We start from the raw sequence: 20772 nt of genomic DNA, 5'->3' as shown, positions 1-20772 counted from the left end.
ACGTTCTGATATAGAACTCACTCTGCATAGCATATTATAAAAAGCTCACTGCAGAATTTATGTTATTTGTCCTTTTCTGTTTGATGTTTGTTTTGTTTGACATGTACGTTCACCTTATCTTAAATAACCTAAAATAAAAGTTAAATTTTAAATCAGAATCAGAAAACAAAAATGAGTGCCCCACAAAAAGAGTCCACTTTCCCTTCTCCCTTTCATTGCATACAATCGGACTCGGGAGCACCGCCAACACACAGAGACCACTTACCCCGCATAGGGACACAACTTCTAATAAAAGTTGGTATCAGGCAACTCAGGCCGAACCCCACCGGAGTGGCGAAAGGGGTCTCTCTTGACCCAATTCACACTAGGTGGGCAATACCTAGTGTGGCTCCCAACCCCCCGCTTTCTCTACCTATAGAAGTTATAAGCTTCCTTCTTCTGTCCAAATTACAGTATCAAAAATACATTCTTATAAAAAATCTGTAAAATCATATAATAAAGGATGGAGAGTAATCTAAATAAAACAAACAAATAGAGAAAACCAAGAAAATACTTTGCTCGATGCAAAAGTAAAAACCTACAGTTGTCATTGTTGTGGATAAGATGTCATTCCGGAAGTATAAATCACATTAATCGAGCGCAGGAGAACAATGATGATGTAATGAAGGACACAGTGTACAAGGTATATCAGGTGTTACCTTTTATATGATTGTCAGGCACAGTCGGCAGAAGCTCACTGATGCCTGCAAGTTCCATGCTCTCACATTACCCCCACAGGGTCAGTATCACTCAGGGACCAGTGGGGTGACTGAGACAGAATAGGATCAGACATAGAGGATGTTTGCCATGAGAGAGTATCAGACAAAATAGTGTGGTGTAGCAGGATGACTACACACGGTCGACAAGGAAAAGGTCAACTCATCAATGTCAACAACTAAACATGTGGAGCCGTACGTACACTCCCTTCCTGTCAATCACTTTGCCGCTACGTCCTCACTACAAGCACGATTGTAAAGGTGCCTTATCCTATGCTAACTGCAATCACAGCACATGTGCAGTTTGCTGACAAACACTCCATTGTGTGAACATCGGCCACTACATGCAAACATGAATTAGGCCCAATATTCAGCAGCACACATAGTTGCCTCATACAATAGGCCTGACACAGCGTGTTTTCCTGTGCTCCTTTATGGGTGTCAAGGAAAACCATGCAATGATGGGGTGTGGTATGCGCCTCCGACAATGGGGATCCCGACTGCTGGTGCTCCGACAGAGGGGCGAGCGCAAAGAAGCCCCTTGTGGGCTCGCTGCGCTCTCCATGCTGCGGGCCTGGTGGCTCGCTATCCTCGCCACAGGTTCTATTCTCCCTCTATGGGGGTTGTGGACCCACACAAGGGAGAATAGCCCCTGTGAGTCAGAATCCCCACTGTCAGGGCATCATCTGGCACCCCAATGATGTTGGTGACAAGTTACTAATTTAATTGCCCCCATACTGCTAGCCTGTGAAGGTCTTTGAAAAGATGTGTGTGTGTGTGTGTGTGTGTGTGTGTGTAATTGTCGGGGTGCTAGGAGCAGGAACGCTGTAGTACAATTAGTTGGTGGGATTTAATTGACAGAAAATGGTCCTATGAGCAGATTGCAGCTGTCATTTCCTGTATCTAGCACAGGCCAAGGAAAGTCACCATGTAATGGTGATAATGAGGATTAATAAGCACAGACAGAGAATAAACATAATACATTGTTGGTGAAGCTTACATCTGTACCTGACCCTGAGTGACATAAACATGTGTGGAAGCTGTATAATTGTGTGTGTGTATTGTGGGGGATAATCTCCGAGTAGTATTGCCTGTGGACCGGTAATTCTGATACTGTGCTGCACGCACGGTATACGGTCACTAGGTCTACAGTCACTAGGTCGACAGTCATTGTGTCGACCACTGAAGGGGATGCGAAGCACTTTTTCGTAGTCCATGTCGACATTAGGGAAAAAACATGAAAACCCCATGTCAACCTTTTCACTGTCGACCATCCCAATGTTGACCAAATGTGTGTGTCGACCTTTTGACCCTGCCATGTTGACATTTTCTATGTTGTCATAATGATCCACAGCTGTGCTGCACCCCGGGGATGATTTGGGCCGCCCTCAGCCTTATATATAGGGGTTCTGCATATTTACTGTAGAAAGGGATTCTCTCAGGGAGGAGGAAGCCGTCACATAGCAGAGGGGTCTTCAAGAGAAAAACAATGGTCATCTTATAGAGATAAGTCTTCAAAAAAGTGACTGCCCAATATTCTCTATATGACTGAACTAACTTGTGCAATTTACCAACATATATACTGACATTGCCGTCTCCTTACATGAGGTCATGTAAGGAATAGTAATGACTTCAAGTAGATACATAATAATAAATAAGACCACAAGGCAATATATTGTTTTAAAAACAAAGAGTATTTACTGTATGTATAAATCTATGCAATATAATAAGTATTGAGAAAAAAAAAAAAAAATAACTAAATATATATATATATATATATATATATATATATATATATATATATATATATATTAGTACAGATAAGTAGCCCACCACACCAGGCAATGTGGGCACAGTATGTTGGGCACAGGCTATAGGCTATGTTGTGTGAGGTGACAGTGCCCGCAGGGGGTGAGTGTAAGTCCCCCTGGCCATCTGGAGTGCTAACCCTGTATGTCCCGGCGGCCAGGAGTGACAGGCTGGTGGAGGACTGGCAGCGCCAGGCAGCCCCGGCTACAGGGAACATGAAAGCAGCAGCAGCTTACCTGGCCGCCCCCCAGTGACACGCAGGCCCCGGTCACACACATGGGGAATGTTGACACAGTGAGGCCATCGCGTCTCTATTCTCCCCCTCCCAGCAGCAGGCACAGGGGCGGGCACTGCCCAGATCCGCGCTCTCCTATTGGGTATAGCATCAGGAGAGTGTCTACTAGCTCAGCTGCCATTGGTTGCAGCGCTCCACGTCAGACTCGGTGACAGCGACATACAGTAGGCTGCAGCCTGCTGCCCATGCCCACACATTGGCAGGCAATGGTGGTCGGATGGGGGCAGTAGTGTGCAGGGAAGGGAGCAGGGATCTAGTCATGACGTTACATCCTCCTGTCTGCCGCCTAGTGGTGACCGGAAACGGTATTTTGTAAATAACAAACAGTGCAGCGGCAGCCCCTGCTTTTATTTATTCCCGGCCGTGTCTCTGTGCAGGAGCAGATCAACCTCTGGCATACTGTAGTAAGTCATGTGCAGGAACAATACTTAGATCACTGTCTCCATCAGTACATGCAGATATCTGTGCCCATCATCACCCATAGCCATGATCAGCGCAGCTGTGACGGATGCCCCTGCCTGGTGGTACAGTACCTGCAGATCTCTGTGCCCATCATCACCCATAGCCATGATCAGCGCACATGTGATGGATGCCCGTGCCTGGTGGTACAGTACCTGCAGATCTCTGTGCCAATCATCACCCATAGTCATGATCAGCGCAGGCGTGACTGATGCCCCTGCCTGGTGGTACAGTACCTGCAGGTCTCTGTGCCAATTATCACCAACAGCCATTATCAGCTGTGATGGATGCCCCTGTCTGATACAGTACCTGCAGATCTCTGTGCCCATCATCCATAGCCATGATCAGCGCAGCAGGACTTTGCCTGGCTGATCAGTTCCGCTACATCTGATGCCACCCGATATATAAGAGCTGTGTGTATACAGGTATTATGATCCCCAGAAAACATGGATGTGTTTAAAATAACCGCATTTCATTCCTTCTGACAGATTAGTGACCTTTCCTTAGATTATATCTAAAGGTGTTTACAATGTGGTTCTCCCAGATTATTCATACCCCATTGGTGGGTCGCGGATCATTTATTTTCTATTGAGAATATTTGGAACCCAGAATTGGTATTTTGTCTACTTGTGTGGCTACAGGGTGAGTGAAGCTGTGTCCATACAGCCACTGGCCTCTGCATGTCCAGAAAACAGGGCCACATGACCTGATCTTCTAAAATGCTGTCCGTCAGCGCCCATATTCTCTCTTTAAATGTTACATTTATTTGGATCTGTTCTACGGGTCTTTTTTTCTGTTTAGGTTTACGATACATACTATTATATAATATTTCTCCCTTGTATTATTTGTACATAGGGTGCATCAGTGAGACAAGGGTAATGGTGTCCATGGCTGAACGAGGAGCGGAGCCCTGTGTGACTGACCAATGGCATTCAGTAAAGGAGGAGCCTGATATTAATACCAGCACAGGTCAGTAATCTCTCAATCTTTCTGGCAGAGGTTCTCAATCACTGTCCTCAAGGCATCCTGAGGGTCCAGGTTTTAAATATATCCATGGTTGGCCACAGGTTGCTTAGGGGGGATTCTGGTTGGTTTTCTAAAGCAAACTCTTTCTTTAATGGACAAAACCATGTGCACTGCAGGTGGGGCTGATGTAACATGTGCAGAGAGAGTTAGATTTGGGTTATTTTGTTTATGTGCAGGGTAAATACTGGCTGCTTTATTCTTACATTGCAATTTAGATTTCAGTTTGAACACATCCCACCCAAATGTAACTCTCTCTGCACATGTTACATCTGCCCCACCTGCAGTGCACATGATTTTGACCATTAAGAAGGATTTTGCTTTTGCAAACCAACCAGAATCACCCCCTTAGTATCTCAGTTAACCATCTGCGCTAAACCATGGATATCTTTAAAACTTGGAATGTTAGGGTACCTTGAGGGCAATGGAAGATCCTTGCAAATACTCCGGAAAAAACATAAGAGAGAAAATTGTGGTTTCACTTCTAGCAATCCAGTTCTGTCATTCTACTAGGCCCAGGGTAACCTCACTGTATGCTCAGCATTGCTCATATACATGTCTAAGTGTGCTCAGCATTGCTCATATACATGTCTATAAGTGTGCTCAGCATTGCTCATGTACATGTCTATAAGTGTGCTCAGCATTGCTCATATACATGTCTATAAGTGTGCTCAGCAGTGCTCATGTACATGTCTATAAGTGTGCTCAGCATTACTCATGTACAAGTCTATAAGTGTGCTCAGCATTGCTCATATACATGTCTATAAGTGTGCTCAGCAGTGCTCATGTACATGTCTATAAGTGTGCTCAGCAGTGCTCATGTACATGTCTATAAGTGTGCTCAGCATTGCTCATATACATGTCTATAAGTGTGCTCAGCAGTGCTCATGTACATGTCTATAAGTGTGCTCAGCATTACTCATGTACAAGTCTATAAGTGTGCTCAGCATTGCTCATGTACATGTCTATAAGTGTGCTCAGCATTGCTCATGTACAAGTCTATAAGTGTGCTCAGCATTGCTCATATACATGTCTATAAGTGTGCTCAGCAGTGCTCATGTACATGTCTATAAGTGTGCTCAGCAGTGCTCATGTACATGTCTATAAGTGTGCTCAGCATTGCTCATATACATGTCTATAAGTGTGCTCAGCAGTGCTCATGTACATGTCTATAAGTGTGCTCAGCATTACTCATGTACAAGTCTATAAGTGTGCTCAGCATTGCTCATGTACATGTCTATAAGTGTGCTCAGCATTGCTCATGTACATGTCTATAAGTGTGCTCAGCATTGCTCATACACATGTCTATAAGTGTGCTCAGCATTGCTCATACACATGTCTATAAGTGTGCTCAGCATTGCTCATGTACATGTCTATAAGTGTGCTCAGCATTGCTCACATACATGTCTATAAGTGTGCTCAGCATTGCTCATATACATGTGTGCTCAGCATTGCTCATATACATGTCTATAAGTGTGCTCAGCATTGCTCATATACATGTCTATAAGTGTGCTCAGCATTGCTCATGTACATGTCTATAAGTGTGCTCAGCATTGCTCATGTACATGTCTATAAGTGTGCTCAGCATTGCTCATATACATGTGTGCTCAGCATTGCTCATATACATGTCTATAAGTGTGCTAAGCATTGCTCATGTACATGTCTATAAGTGTGCTAAGCATTGCTCATGTACATGTCTATAAGTGTGCTCAGCATTGCTCATGTACATGTCTATAAGTGTGCTCAGCATTGCTCATGTACATGTCTATAAGTGTGCTCAGCATTGCTCATATACATGTCTATAAGTGCTCAGCATTGCTCATATACATGTCTATAAGTGTGCTCAGCATTGCTCATATACATGTCTATAAGTGTGCTCAGCATTGCTCATGTACATGTCTATAAGTGTGCTCAGCATTGCTCATATACATGTCTATAACAGGGTTGCCTACCTGACCCTCTCCTTCAGGGAGAAATGTTCTGTTCCTGGGCTTCCCTGGTAATGTATGACTGCTATCACCTGTAGTGAAACACCTTTCTTATCAATTACCTAGCTCCCCACAGGTGATGGCAATCGTACACTACCAGGGAAGTCCAGAAACAGAGCATTTTCTCCCTCATGGAGAGGATCAGGTAGGTAACCCTGGTCTATAAGTGTGCTCAGATCTGACCAGGTATGGATCTACATTTTATTATCGGTATCTGGTATGGTTCTGCATATTAATACCCAGTTGCATGGGCATATTTGCAATGCATGCAGGGTGCGCGATACATGTGGTCCAGGGAAGCCCACACCATGGGCCTAATTCAGATCTGATCACAGAGCATATTTTGTTTGCAAATGGACAAAACCATGGTGCAGGGTAACTATTGGCTGCTTTATTTTTACACCGCAATTTAGATTTAATTTTCAACACACACACAACGCAAATCTAAAGGCCCCCATACACTAATTCGATTTGGGCTGATTTAACCCTTTCCTGACGGAATGGGCCGCGAAATCGACCCAAATCGGGTCAGTGTGATGTCGACTCAGGTCCGATGCGCTTTCCCGTGCACAACGGACCTGAGTTGGAGGTCGGACAGGTGGCGGGCCAGGCAGGAACAGGGGTCGCATGCGATCCATCACAGTTAAAGGACAACTTGTGATGGATCGCATTTGACCCTGCCGCCAGAAGGTTCCGGGTGGCTCGCATGTAATTGGCTGGAAGTACACTACTGTGATAAATTACAGTAGTGTATGCCCAGCTTAACTCTCTCTGCACATTTTATATCAGCCCCAACTGCAGTGCAGCATGGTTTTGTCCATTTGCAAACAAAATGTGCCCTGCAATCAGAGGGTTCTGATATTCTATTAACAATTAAATTCCACCTAAAAGTCACAAAGATAGAAAGTAAGTAATAATAATACACTGTATTATATACATTAGCAAAAGAAAGTCATGATATATTCCCTCCAGTAGCCTAAAACTAGCATTATTTAAATTCCTCCCATATTCATGAGACAACTTTACTGAATACTTGTTGTTTTTGGCAGATGAAATTAAGAGCGAATACAAACTTGAACAAGACGACATTTCCCTTGGTTCGTGGGAGTGTGCGGTAAAATGTTACAAAACATGAAGACTGCGGGCTTCAGGAGATTCCAGAGGAGACACCATTGTCAAGCTCGGACTATGGGACCTTATATACAGACTGTACAGATCTGGCCACTCATAAGACAAATCCCAAAGGGGAGATCTCCTTTTTGTGCTCTGAATGTGGGAAAAGTTTTGCCAGCAAGCTAAAACTTAGAAGACATCAAAGAACTCACACCGGAATCAAGCCATTTTCATGTTCTGACTGCGGGAAAAGCTTCATCAGGAAGTCCCATCTTGTTATACACCAGAGAGTTCACTCCGGAGAGAAGCCATTTGCATGTTTCGAATGCGAGAAGAGTTTTTGGGATAAGTCGGATCTCCTAAGGCATCAGAAATCCATTTGGGAGAAAAACCGTATTCATGCGCCGAGTGTGGGAAATGTTTCAGCCGCAAGTTCCACCTTTACACACATTTGAGGATTCACGTCGGTCCAGCGACGTACCCGTGTTCTTTCTGTGAGGAATGTTTTAGAAAAAAAACCTGCCTGTGCCAAACATGAGAAGATCCATACCGGACAAACTGGATTTATATGCACCGAATGCGGAAAATCATGTAAGCAGGAGTCTCATTTTATTACCCATGTCCGAATTCATACAGGAGAGAAACCATTTTCATGTGGTGAATGTGGGAAATATTTTAGCGATAAGTCCGTCCTTGTCAGTCACCAGAAAATTCACACTGGGGAAAAGCCGTATACCTGCACCATGTGTGGAAAAGGCTTCATTCGCATGTCCCACCTGGTGATACATCATACTGGCGAAAAGCCGTTCGGATGCACTGAATGCGGTAAAGGCTTCCCTAACAGCTCGCGGCTCCTCAAACATCGCATAATTCACACAGAGTAGTGTGTACTGTCGCCGAGCCCTTCTGTAATATATGTGTGAGAAACAGTAAATCCATCTGTCCCTATATGCTTTGTGTCGTACATTATCATATATAAGACTCCTGAAGTAGAGGTGCTGTTTGCATGCTGGAAAATATCTCTAGTAAGTCACTTCCTGGTAGCCATTTTCTAAATTTTGAACATAACAAAATAGATTTGGTGTCTCCTAAAACATGCACATACTGAAGCAGATGATGTGTAACGTAGCTTGGTTTAGTAATGTTGGGCCTGATTAAAAGTTTTTGTACAACGCCGATGGTGGGTGCAGCTCCGGTTGGAGAAGCTGCAACCTGATTGGCAGGCTGTGTCCATTTGGGGGCGAATAGGGTGGGAGGGGTGTTGGCCCCAGTTTTCTGTGCGTTTCCAAGACCAGTGTCCGCATCATCCACTGCATATTTCCTGTCTTCATCTCCTGAGTTTGGGGGCCATTCAGCGCAAGCTCAGGGTTTCTTGGATGGCCGATGATTATCTGAAGTAGGTTTTGGTTCTGAGGGGTAGATGTGTGGTGCAGCGATAAGTGAGAAAACGGTAACTGCACCCTTTAAGTGTGGCAGATACCGTTTCTCCCCATGTATGACTGTGGGGTTGTGTGCTAAATAACAGGGGCAATATGCCAGAAAGCGTCCCACTGTGCCAGGCAATTTATGTATGGTCAGTGGCACTGACTGCTCTGCCCGCTGCAGCCATCTATTTTAACAGCTGCAGGGGAGGTGAGTCACAGCCACTGGCCCTAGCTGTGGCGGCTGCTGGCTCTGGACAGCATGGGAGATCTTGCATATGCGGTGGAGCTGGCCATACAGGGAGACACAGCAGATGTGTTGTGGCAATAAAATGACCAGCCGGAGGGGTGATTTTTCACTCCCCACTCCGGCAGCCGAGATGTTAATTATACCCCTTTGACACCAGCCTAAATTCCCGGGTTGGTCTGAAAGGTTCCCAGGCCAAAATCCCGGCAAAATTTCCCAGGATTTCAACCCTGCTATAGTTGTTCCCGGAGTCCTGGTCCGTGTGAAAGAGATAGGGGTACTCACCGGGGTTGCCGGTCCTTGGTGCATGCGTCAGGCCGGGGATCCACACAGGCAGCGGGCGCAGAAGACAGGGCAGGCGGCGGATGAAGACGACTCAGCTCTCCGGCGCCCTCACTGTAGCCGGAGAGCTGCGTCATCTGCGCACGCCGCCTGACCTGTCATCTGCACCCACCGCCTGACCTGTCATCTGCGCCCGATGCCTGTGTGGATCCCCAGTCTACACGGGGGAACAGCAAACCGGAGTGAGTATTGTCCACCGCCATCCCACCTCCTTCCCACAACAGAAAATGCAGGGACTTTTCTGGTGTGAAAGGGGCCAACCCGGGAATGCCCCAGCATGATCCCTGGGCCGTATTCCCGGGTGGGTCCCTGCATTTTCTGGTGTGAAAGGGCTATTAATCTTATCTACATTACTTCCTGCTTCCCTTGCTGCTGCTTAAAGAGGTGAAGCAGGAAGAGCTATAGTTGTATGATCCATGTCGCTATAGTACTTCTACCCCAGGTGTGGCCCTCCAGCTTTTGTGAAACTACGCATCCCAGCATGCCTTGCTATAGTTTTAGCATTCCCTAATAGCAAAACTGTGGCAAGGCATGATGGGACTTGTAGTTTCACAACAGCTGGAGAGCCATAGTTTGGCTATGCCTGATGTAACCCGAGTACTCAGATTTGCAATGCCTCCTGCAGCGTTCGCATATTTTCACATCACTGCTGCATCCAAAGTCACAGCCTTAATGCAAATAACATATAAGTTAGAATCAGGCCTATAGTGGAATAGCTTCAAAACAGTCTGCAGCATTGTGTGCATAGATCACAAATACTGTAATATAAGCTCTCAGGAGCAGGTTCATGCGATTTCTCTGTTCCTAATTAGAAGACTAATCTCACATATCAAAGTTCTCCCTATATTTATACTTCATTTAGAATCATGTACAGTAGTTCTCACCTAATTTATTGTGACAAATGAGCAATAACAGATTTAACTTTGCAACAAACAAGGCAATAATGAATAAATCGTTTGTGAAAAAAAAAACATTGTCTTTTTTTTTTTAACTTTTTTTATTACATGTTGCAGATTAAGCAAGAACATCAACAAAAGAAGAAAAAAGAACATACAAAACATGATGTGATGTTAGGAAAATAACACAGTACAATCAATAAATAAAATGTAACATGCACTTAAGTAACCGTGTGGCCTTGTTCCATCCTAATAATTCAGAGATCAAGTACAGTGATCGCCAATCAGGTAATAAGTGCCCCGAATGTGGAAGGGGGAGGGGTGGGGGGAGCAACATGGTGTCAGGTAGACTGATCTAAGTACAAATTTGTTCTCAAAATGGGTAAAACCATGTGCACTGCAGGTGCGGCAGATGTAACATGTGCAGAGAAGGGGAAATAGCAGCATTTACATGTCAGGAACTGCTGCTGAGTATGTGGAGTCAAGCCACTTGGACCATATAGAAAAATATTTTTTTCTAAGGTAGATAAACATTTCATGGCCTATCACCTCATTCACCAGAGATATCGAAGAGTGTGTGTGCCTGGGGCTTCCTTAGCCAACCACAGTCTAGCTATACATACTTTAGCCAATGTACACAAGTTTATAGCATAGCATCTGTCCGGATCAGGCAGCATTTCCTCATCTATGGCCGATCGTAAACAAGTAACCAATGACAGGGTGCCTTTTGGAATACCAGTGATCATGAGGATGTCAATGACCTCTTTCCGAAACAGCGTGATCCGAGGACATAACCATATCATGTGGAGGAAAGAGATGTCTAGGGAGTCACGTTTCGGGCAGGAAGGGGAAATACAGTCACCAATGCGGCATAATAATATTGGCGTCATATAGACTATACAATATAAAAAAAATGGTATCTGCTGATCTCTAATGGCAGAATTAGAGTCTTGGAGCCTTAAGGGCACAGGACCATATATCATCTGAGAGAGTCCCCAAATCAGCTTCCCATTTTCATCTAAGGGGGGTTAATGGGTCAGAGTGGTGGATCTGCTATACAGACGAGTAAGCAATGGAGACAAGTGTCTCGCAGCCATTTCTTAACTGGGGAGTCTAAAAGGGACAGAGGGGGTGATCTAAAATTGTGTGTGGTGGGCATTTCGCAACTGGAGGTATCTGTAAAACTGAGAGTTGGGGATCGGGAACTCTACTTGTAAATCCTTGAAGGATTTTAAAGTGTTCTCAGAGTGTCGGTCACCCAATGTATAAACACCCCAGCTATTCCATGTCTCCTGCACCTGCAAAGAGGAGAGTTCTGGTAAGCCCTTAGGGTTGAATATAGGAGTATATGGGTACCATCCTCGACCATTCATGAGCTTATGCACCAACTTCCATATGGTCTGAGGATAGGGAGGGTAGAAATTTTTACACTGTTACTTAAAAATGTTTGTAGAGGGGTCAGGACAGGGGAGAGACTTAGTATCATTTGCATATTTAATAATAGTATTGCCAAAAGTTGGGGTGAACCAGTCCTCCGATACATTTTGATCTGGTTAGTGTGTGTATATTGATCCTCGGTTGTTTATTGGCCCAAATAATAAGAGGACAAAAGGCCATTCATTTGTTTAAAAAACTTTTGAGGGATGTACACCGGAGACTGCTGAAGGACATATAATTTGGGTTGAAACACCATTTTAATTAAGTTAACCCTTCCTGTAACCGTTAAAGTCAACTTGCTCCATATCGGAATTTTGGAACGTAAATAAGAGAGTTGTGGGAGTAAATTCAGAGCGAAATACATATTGGGAGCATTAGAAATCCAGACACCAAGATATTCAAAGGTGTCTGTCCACAGGAGCTGAACCTGATTGGGCGAAGGAGGGTGGAGGTTACCCCGACCCCACTAAGTGGGTCTGGGTGCAGGTGCGCCTGGCTAGAGCTGTGACACCTTAGCAGCTGCTCTATGACAGGATAGTTAGGCCTGTACTGAATAGACAAAAAGAGGGATGTGGGGTTGTGAGCTGCGCTTGGTCAAAAAATATTAATAATTATATTGTATTCTGTAAATAGAGATGAAAAAATGATGGATTGGTTGATCTAGTACAAAAGGAATTTATTATCTAAAAATAGTACATAGCCAAGATACAATAGGAAATTTTAAAATGCATTACATATAAAATTCATATCTCACCAGACCAAACTGGGGTGTTTGTGTAGCCCGGAGAGTCCCAAAGAAGTCCTGTATAGGGCTGTGGCAATATAGCGTCCTGTATGGTGCTGAGATGATAAACCCGAATTGGGGCAGTAGGGAGGGAGGACCAAATAGGGAAGTAAGGAGTGGCTCAAGTTGACACGATTTGCCGACTCCCTCCTAATTAAGTTAACCCTTCCCGTAACCGTTAAAGTCAACTTGCTCCATATCGGAATTTTGGAACGTAAATAAGAGAGTTGTGGGAGTAAATTCAGAGCGAAATACATATTGGGAGCATTAGAAATCCAGACACCAAGATATTCAAAGGTGTCTGTCCACAGGAGCTGAACCTGATTGGGCGAAGGGCTCGGAAATAGGTTGATACGATTCAGGGTGCTTAAGATTTTTGTCAGGTTTACATTAGGGAAAACTTATGTAGCCGCAGTAATTTCTGTACTGGAGAGGGGGGTGTCTGAGAATTCATGTTGTTCACTAGATAACGAGGGTAGTGGTATGCCATTTAAAAAAGCGCAAAGATCATGCAAGGCATAAGTGGCCTTAGAGTCATACAGCGTACTATAATAAGATACAAATACATTAGCAATATCAGGGGTATGTGTGACTACGTCACCATCTGTAGTTTGTATTTCAGTAACTGCAGGCGCTACGCTCACCTCTTACAATATGAGCCATATAGCTACATGGCCTGTCACCGGAGGCATACACAGAGTGAGAGGTATATAAAAGCTTATATACATGCATATATATCTATTAAACCGTTCCTCTACTCCCTCTGAACATCCAGCCACAAAGGCTTGGAGGAGTCCAATTTATCACTGAGATAACACAATTCCGCTGCAACACAATGACTTTCCAGGGCAACCTCCTGTTTTTTAAAGAAGGATTTTAAACTCTGGTGTCCGAGTACCCAAAGCTACTGGCGGGGAGGCTGCTGCAGCATCAAAGGAGCGGGATTCGGGGGTGGGGCGGAAGGGAGTCTCCTGCTTGGGTGGACAGCTGGGCAGTGCGGATTGTGGGGCCCACTCTTAATGATGCCGGCACCACTGCTGCCTGTCACTCAGCAGTAGTCAGAAGCAGCACACAGCAGCATGTTAAGAAAAGCAGGGAGAGCGCCTGTCCTGTCTGGGGACACCAACATTACACCACTGGGGTCAATGACAACCCGTCGGTTCCTGCTATATGTGAGGGGCGAGCGGCCATGGGCATACTCCAACGCCAGAAAGTAATCCCCGACACTTTGCATATGGTACTTCGCTCTCTGCACCCTTCCGTAATAAGGGAGCGGAGAGTGGGGCACTGTATATGCCGCATAATGCTGGGGATTTGCTCATTGGAGATTGCAGACAGCCGCTCATCTCACGTATAGCAGGAAGCTGGAGATCACCGCTGACCCGCTGTTGTAGCTGCACATGCTGCAGAGAAAAAAATTCCACCCTGAATCCGCCACTGGATAGGACGTGTGAAGTTGGTAGGTTGGCTTATCACACACTATCCACACTTCTTGTGATTGTAGCTACATTGTATACATGCATGCAGCCTGGTACAAGATGTGACAGGTCCTTTTCTGTGAGCATTAGTATAGCCCTGACAATCTCAGACAACATAATATCTTACCTTACTCATTATTTATTTTAGCATTATATAATTAATACTATTAATTGTTTATGAAATCATTCATTTATCCATACTCTGCTGGGAAGTGATGGTGTAATGTAGGATGAAAAATGTCTTTCCCTTGTGATGGCTTGTAATTTGAGCCCCCGGAGAGTTTTAGTACTTTAGACATCACACCACACAGTTACGCTGACCGTCAGACAGAAGTTCAAGAAGATGGTGAAGAAGATGTGTTTTATTATCAGCTCGTTGCCTTTTATACCATAAAGACACCATTCCTTTACTCCCATAAAGGAGTGCTCATTACAAAAAAACATGCATATTCATATACAACACACCCCTAAGGTGGGGTTAACAATTAAAACTTTGGTTCAACTTGAGAAACGTAGGAATACATAGGATAAATGGTATCTCTTATATCCATTAAAGGAGTGAAGCTCTATAACGTTATCACTTGCAAAATAGCCACCCCCTTACAGCAGACAGTTTTTGAGCATGCTAGAGGAAGCGGTGGTCTCCTTTGGGTGCCGGACGGGATCCCAACAGTTATTAACCCAACGTCAGGATCCTGACTGTTAAAACACCGACGGCCGGGTTCCCGACAGCCGTCGGCTATTTTCCCTCGTGGGGGACCACGAGCCCCATAGAGGGAGAATAGAATAGGTGGCGAGCATAGCTCGCCACCGTGCCGGCAGCGTGGCGAGCCCGCAAGAGGCTTTGTTGCGCTGGCCACGCTGTCTGAGACCAGGCAGTCGGGATCCCGCACCCTCTCCTTTAGCATTCTTAAAAATGGTCTGCTGTTAGGGGCAGCCATTTTGTGAGGGACATTTTTCATAAGGAGCCAGGAGGAGCGCCGGGACGCAGACAAGCAGATCTGCAGGTCCCGGCCACAGACGCGAAGGGGTAAGGCAGAGCGCAAAATTTGCCACTGTAATGAGTGCACCTGCTGGGTGACCTGGAAAACGTGCACTGTTGGGGGTACTTGGGGACCGAGATTGAGAATCACTAGTCTACTTCACTACTATCCTTTTTCCTATTTCTTGTACTATACCTCTTTACCTCTGTTAATGCACTCTCATCCTCACCTGCATACACACAGAAATCTTCACCTTCTCCCTCATTCACCTCATGTCTCCTCACATCTCTGGCCTTGATGCCTGTTCAAGTGCCTACTGACTCCTCCACTATTTCCCTGCTATTCCTGATATTCTTTTAAGTGCACCATCAACTCAGCCAGCCTCATCCATTGTACGTAATCACTCCATCCCTTCTCATGTGCTCTCTGAAACACTGGACTGATTTATACCAAACTTGGATTTGTTTATGACCATTTTATCTCTGACTCATTGCTATTACCAAAATCTGGTTCTTCCCATTGGACACCACTTATTCCACTGCTCTCTCAGCCAGTGGCTTCTCACACTTCTACACCCAATGTCCAGGTGACTGATAAAATGATGGGTGTTCTTCTTTCCAACTGCTGCACCTCTGGATATTACTACTTGAAGCCTCCCTCTCCTGTTCTTCATATGAGGTCCATTCTATCTGCCTCTTCCACAGTATTAGCCATTGGACATGGTCCTCTACTAACACCCCACCCCTGGTCTCTCCCCCCACTTTCTAGATAACTGTGCTGTCTGGCTTCACCACTTCCTTTCCAATGATCTTCCATCTCTTTAATATCCCACTTGATTCCATGGATGCTGCTTTCAAGCTGCTCTCCCTCACCTCCTCCTTTGACATCACTTAATGGACCAACTGCCCTTCTCACTCCAGCCATCACTCACTTGATGTAGTTTTCTCTAAGCATTGTGATATCTTATTTTCCCCTTTTCTCCTCCACCTCTCTCATAACCACCTTCTCTCTTTTGACCATCACCCTTGTTCCCAATGTTGTGCTCAACGGAGGTAACATGACTGATCTTCACCTTACCCTTTGTGTCATATTACTGGACACTATTAGTTTGCTGATGACATTCAAATATTGCCTCTTGCATTTCCATCTGACTGTATATCACCATCTGGATGAAGCAACACTTTCTGCACATCACCATTTGGATGTCCCAGAACTTTCTGCACATCACCACCTGGATGTCCCAGCACTTTCTGCACATCACCACCTGGATGTCCCAGCACTTTCTGCACATCACCACCTCGATGTCCCAGCACTTTCTGCATTTCATCACCTGGATGTCCCAGAACTTTCTACATTTCATCAGCTGGATGTCCCAGCACTTTCTGCACATCACCACCTGGATGTCCCAGCACTTTCTGCACATCCCCACCTGGAGGGATGTGGTCAATATGCTGGCGGTCAGAATCCCGGGAATGTCAAAATACCGACGCCGGAATCCCGACCGCCGCAATGACAGCACTTTGTCCCTCTATGGGTGTCCACGACACCCATAGAGGGAGAATAAAATAGTGTGCCGAGCGAAGCCACCAGGCCCACTGCGTGGCGAGCGCATATCTCCCAGCACTTTCTGCACATCCCCAGCTGGATGTCCCAGCACTTTCTGCACATCACCACCTGGATGTCCCAGCACTTTCTGCACATCACCACCTGGATTTCCCAGCACTTTCTGCACATCACCACTTGGATTTCCCAGCACTTTCTGCACATCACCACCTGGATGTCCCAGCACTTTCTGCACATCACCACCTGGATGTCCCAGCACTTTCTGCACATCACCACCTGGATGTCCCAGCACTTTCTGCACTTCACCACCTGGATGTCCCAGCACTTTCTGCACAAAACCACCTGGATGTCCCTGCACTTTCTGCATTTCATCAGCTGGATGTCCCAGCACTTTCTGCACATTACCACCTGGAGGGATGTGGTCAATATGCTGGCGGTCAGAATCCCAGGAATGTCAAAATACCGATGCCGGAATCCCGACCGCCGCAATGACAGCACTTTGTCCCTCTATGGGTGCCCACAACACCCATAGAGGGAGAATAAAATAGTGTGCCGAGTAAAGCCACCAGGCCCACTGCGTGGTGAGCGCATATCTCCCAGCACTTTCTGCACATCCCCAGCTGGATGTCCCAGCACTTTCTGCACATCACCACCTGGATGTCCCAGCACTTTCTGCACATCCCCAGCTGGATGTCCCAGCACTTTCTGCACATCACCACCTGGATTTCCCAGCACTTTCTGCACATCACCACCTGGATTTCCCAGCACTTTCTGCACATCACCACCTGGATTTCCCAGCACTTTCTGCACATCACCACCTGGATTTCCCAGCACTTTCTGCACATCACCAGCTGGATGTCCCAGCACTTTCTGCACATCACCACCTGGTTGTCCCAGCACTTTCTGCACATCACCACCTGGATGTCCCAGCACTTTCTGCACATCACCACCTGGATGTCCCAGCACTTTCTGCACATCACCACCTGGATGTCCCAGCACTTTCTGCACATCACCACCTGGATGTCCCAGCACTTTCTGCACATCACCACCTGGATTTCCCAGCACTTTCTGCACATCACCACTTGGATTTCCCAGCACTTTCTGCACATCACCACCTGGATGTCCCAGCACTTTCTGCACATCACCACCTGGATGTCCCAGCACTTTCTGCACATCACCACCTGGATGTCCCAGCACTTTCTGCACTTCACCACCTGGATGTCCCAGCACTTTCTGCACAAAACCACCTGGATGTCCCTGCACTTTCTGCATTTCATCAGCTGGATGTCCCAGCACTTTCTGCACATCACCACCTGGAGGGATGTGGTCAATATGCTGGCGGTCAGAATCCCAGGAATGTCAAAATACCGATGCCGGAATCCGACCGCCGCAATGACAGCACTTTGTCCCTCTATGGGTGCCCACAACACCCATAGAGGGAGAATAAAATAGTGTGCCGAGTGAAGCCACCAGGCCCACTGCGTGGTGAGCGCATATCTCCCAGCACTTTCTACACATCACCACCTGGATGTCCCAGCACTTTCTGCACATCACCACCTGGATGTCCCAGCACTTTCTGCACATCACCACCTGGATGTCCCAGCACTTTCTGCACATCACCACCTGGATGTCCCAGTACTTTCTGCACATCACCACCTGGATGTCCCAGCACTTTCTGCACATCACCACCTGGATGTCCCAGCACTTTCTGCACATAACCACCTGGATGTCCCAGCACTTTCTGCACATCACCACCTGGATGTCCCAGCACTTTCTGCACATAACCACCTGGATGTCCCAGCACTTTCTGCACGTAACCACCTGGATGTCCCAGCACTTTCTGCACATAACCACCTGGATGTCCCAGCACTTTCTGAAGTTTTATATAGCCAAGGCTGAACGTATCGTTTTCGAACAGCCATGTTTGCTCCACCTCTACCCCTGTCTGTGTAGACATCATCCTTTCCTTTATCCCCCAAGTCCGCTACTTTAGTTTATTTCTCGACTCCAGTGTCTTCTCCACATCTCTCAATCTTGCCTCTTCCACCTCTGGAACAATCTGGGAATCTGGTCCTTCCTTATTCCTGATACCACTAAATTCGCATTTTCTGCTTAAAATGCTTTAATCTCCTTTTATCCTCCCTTTCCCTCATGTCTCCCTACTTCAACCTATTTACATTGCTGCTGCAGTCTAATTTGTATCTACTGCCACATAACTTCTACTTTCCTTCTTTGCAACTTGCTTTATGGTCTCTTTTTTTTTTTTTTTACATATATTTATTAAGTTTTCAAAATTATTTCCATAACATACATTTCACATGAAGTATAAGAGAAAGATATACAGCAATCTTTTCCTCCAAAACAGTAATTTACATGCCAGCAATGTCATTGCAGGGGTAAATATTGGACATCAGTTTACCTAGTCTTTGGGTATAACACATATTGTCAGACAATAATAACAGTAGTAGTAATATAATTTTAAGCTGGTGTTGCATAGATAAATACGTAACTTATTTGAAACGTTGCCATTTGAGAACACTCATGGTCTTGATAAAGGAAACAGTTTAAGTTACCTTGAAACAATAAACAACTGTCATTCGGAGGTGGAATAAAATGACGAAAAAGGGTCAATGTGGAATGTATAGGGGGGGAGGAGGGGGGGAGGTGATAACGGTTCAACTATCTACAATGGGGAGGTAGGGAGAGGGTCACAGTTCTAACCGTGGGGATGTATGAGGATGAAGTAAGGGAGGGGGGGGGGGATGTCCTTCGCATGTGCCTTGGGTTCATTTGGGTCACAATTCCCTGGTAGGGTATATCGTGGAGCCATCATTAGTCGGTTGCCTATCTCAAGAGTGTTTCAGGGGGGACGGGGGGGACACAGGTCATATTTATAGGCATCTCTTTCCACTCACAACAAATTACATCATATATAAGGCATTTCAAATCGTATATAAGATATTCAAAATATATCATCGATCACAAATCCATTTCATTGAAAATGTGATTTTGAAAGGCCAGGGGTTTCGTACGCATAAAGGGTTCCCATTTTCTCATAAAACCAGGAGAAAAAGTTTTCGAGACATGAAATGAGTTGTATGTTTCATATGACATATATTTCAACATAAGGCCCTCTAAGTCTGTGAGATTAGGTGTGTGTTTGTCTATCCATGATGTTAATATCACCTTTTTTGCTGCGGTAAATAAGGTGGTGAGAAATGGTATCAAGTGGCTTTGCGAATCATTTAGTTACCAAATCTTAAAGTCAAGGAATAACAACGGTATTGGGTGTAGCGATATACGCATATGAAATGTGGTGTTCACATAGTTCACTATCTTGTACTAGTACTTTTTTATATGTCCACAGGACCAGAAGTTATGAAAAAAGATTGCTGTATGATACCCACCTTTGAGGCATCGACCCGACTAATCTGGATCGAAGTAGCTGCGTTGTTTTGCGACATATAGGCTCTATATATGAACCTGAAATGTACTTCTTGTAATACAGATGATTGGAGTAATCGCATTGAGGACTCAAATCCGTCAAATATGTCGGTGCTTTATGGTCTCTTAGTCTAGCTCAGAATCCAGTTGAATCTCAACTTCATAAAGCGTAAAACCACTGTTCCCCTCCTTCCATTTTTATTTTCATGCTACCTCCTGTCCTCTCCTCTGATCAAAGACTCTCCACCTTTTGCTTGAGATGTTCTTATTCTCTACAATTTACTTACTTCAGGGGAAATTTACAAAGATGGGAATTACATTTCACACGGGATGTTGCTATGGGCAACCCATCAGATACTGTCTATTATCTTCTAGAGGGTGCTAAAAAAATAAATAGAGTCTGATTGGCTTCCCATAGCAACATCCCATGTGAAATGTAATTCCCATCTTAGCAAATTTCCCCCTTTATGTCAGACTGTCCAATATTTTTTACAAACTTCAAACGCACCCCTAAAACACACACTTTTAAAGCACATCAGCCGCCCACATAACTAAAATCTTCTTGTCTGCCCCTCCAGTGTGTATCCATTCAAATGCACCCTCCAACGATTTCCCTATTCCCTTACTGTATTAGCTTTTGCAGACAGGGCTTCTTCTTCTTGCTCTTCCATAGCAGACTCCATGTTACCAGTGCTCTGCTCACTTGTACTTGGATACAGGTTCACTGAGTATAGA

The 20772-nt window shown here is 45.3% G+C and overlaps 1 protein-coding gene and 1 long non-coding RNA gene across 5 annotated transcripts in view; one reads left to right on the top strand and one right to left on the bottom strand.

Annotated features, from left to right (window-relative positions):
* The window catches only part of LOC146020214 (tectonin beta-propeller repeat-containing protein 1-like), an 85697-nt gene extending 82663 nt beyond the window's left edge, over window positions 1-3034 (bottom strand). The window contains exon 1 of one of the 2 annotated variants that reach the window (XM_083153171.1): window positions 2801-3034. The gene's annotated coding sequence lies outside the window, so the exon portion shown is untranslated. The remainder of the gene's footprint in view (window positions 1-2800) is intronic. The other variant, XM_083153170.1, reaches the window with a different exon arrangement.
* A 21-nt stretch (window positions 3035-3055) lies between these two features.
* LOC146020219 (uncharacterized) lies at window positions 3056-19975 on the top strand. Of its 3 annotated transcripts, XR_014450741.1 has the most exons (5): window positions 3056-3263; window positions 4174-4287; window positions 7379-8033; window positions 10466-10636; window positions 19961-19975. It is a non-coding gene; the product is annotated as an uncharacterized LOC146020219 (long non-coding RNA). The 3 variants fall into 3 exon arrangements; XR_014450739.1 differs by lacking the exons at window positions 10466-10636; window positions 19961-19975 and having other exon boundaries at window positions 3073-3263; window positions 7379-10426; XR_014450740.1 differs by lacking the exons at window positions 3056-3263; window positions 10466-10636; window positions 19961-19975 and adding an exon at window positions 3530-3743 and having other exon boundaries at window positions 7379-10426.
* Window positions 19976-20772: the final 797 nt, after the last annotated feature.

The sequence above is a fragment of the Crinia signifera genome, chromosome 7, assembly GCF_055691185.1.
Source record: "Crinia signifera chromosome 7, ASM5569118v1, whole genome shotgun sequence".
Taxonomy (NCBI): domain Eukaryota; kingdom Metazoa; phylum Chordata; class Amphibia; order Anura; family Myobatrachidae; genus Crinia; species Crinia signifera.
This window is presented reverse-complemented; position numbering and strand designations above follow the sequence as displayed.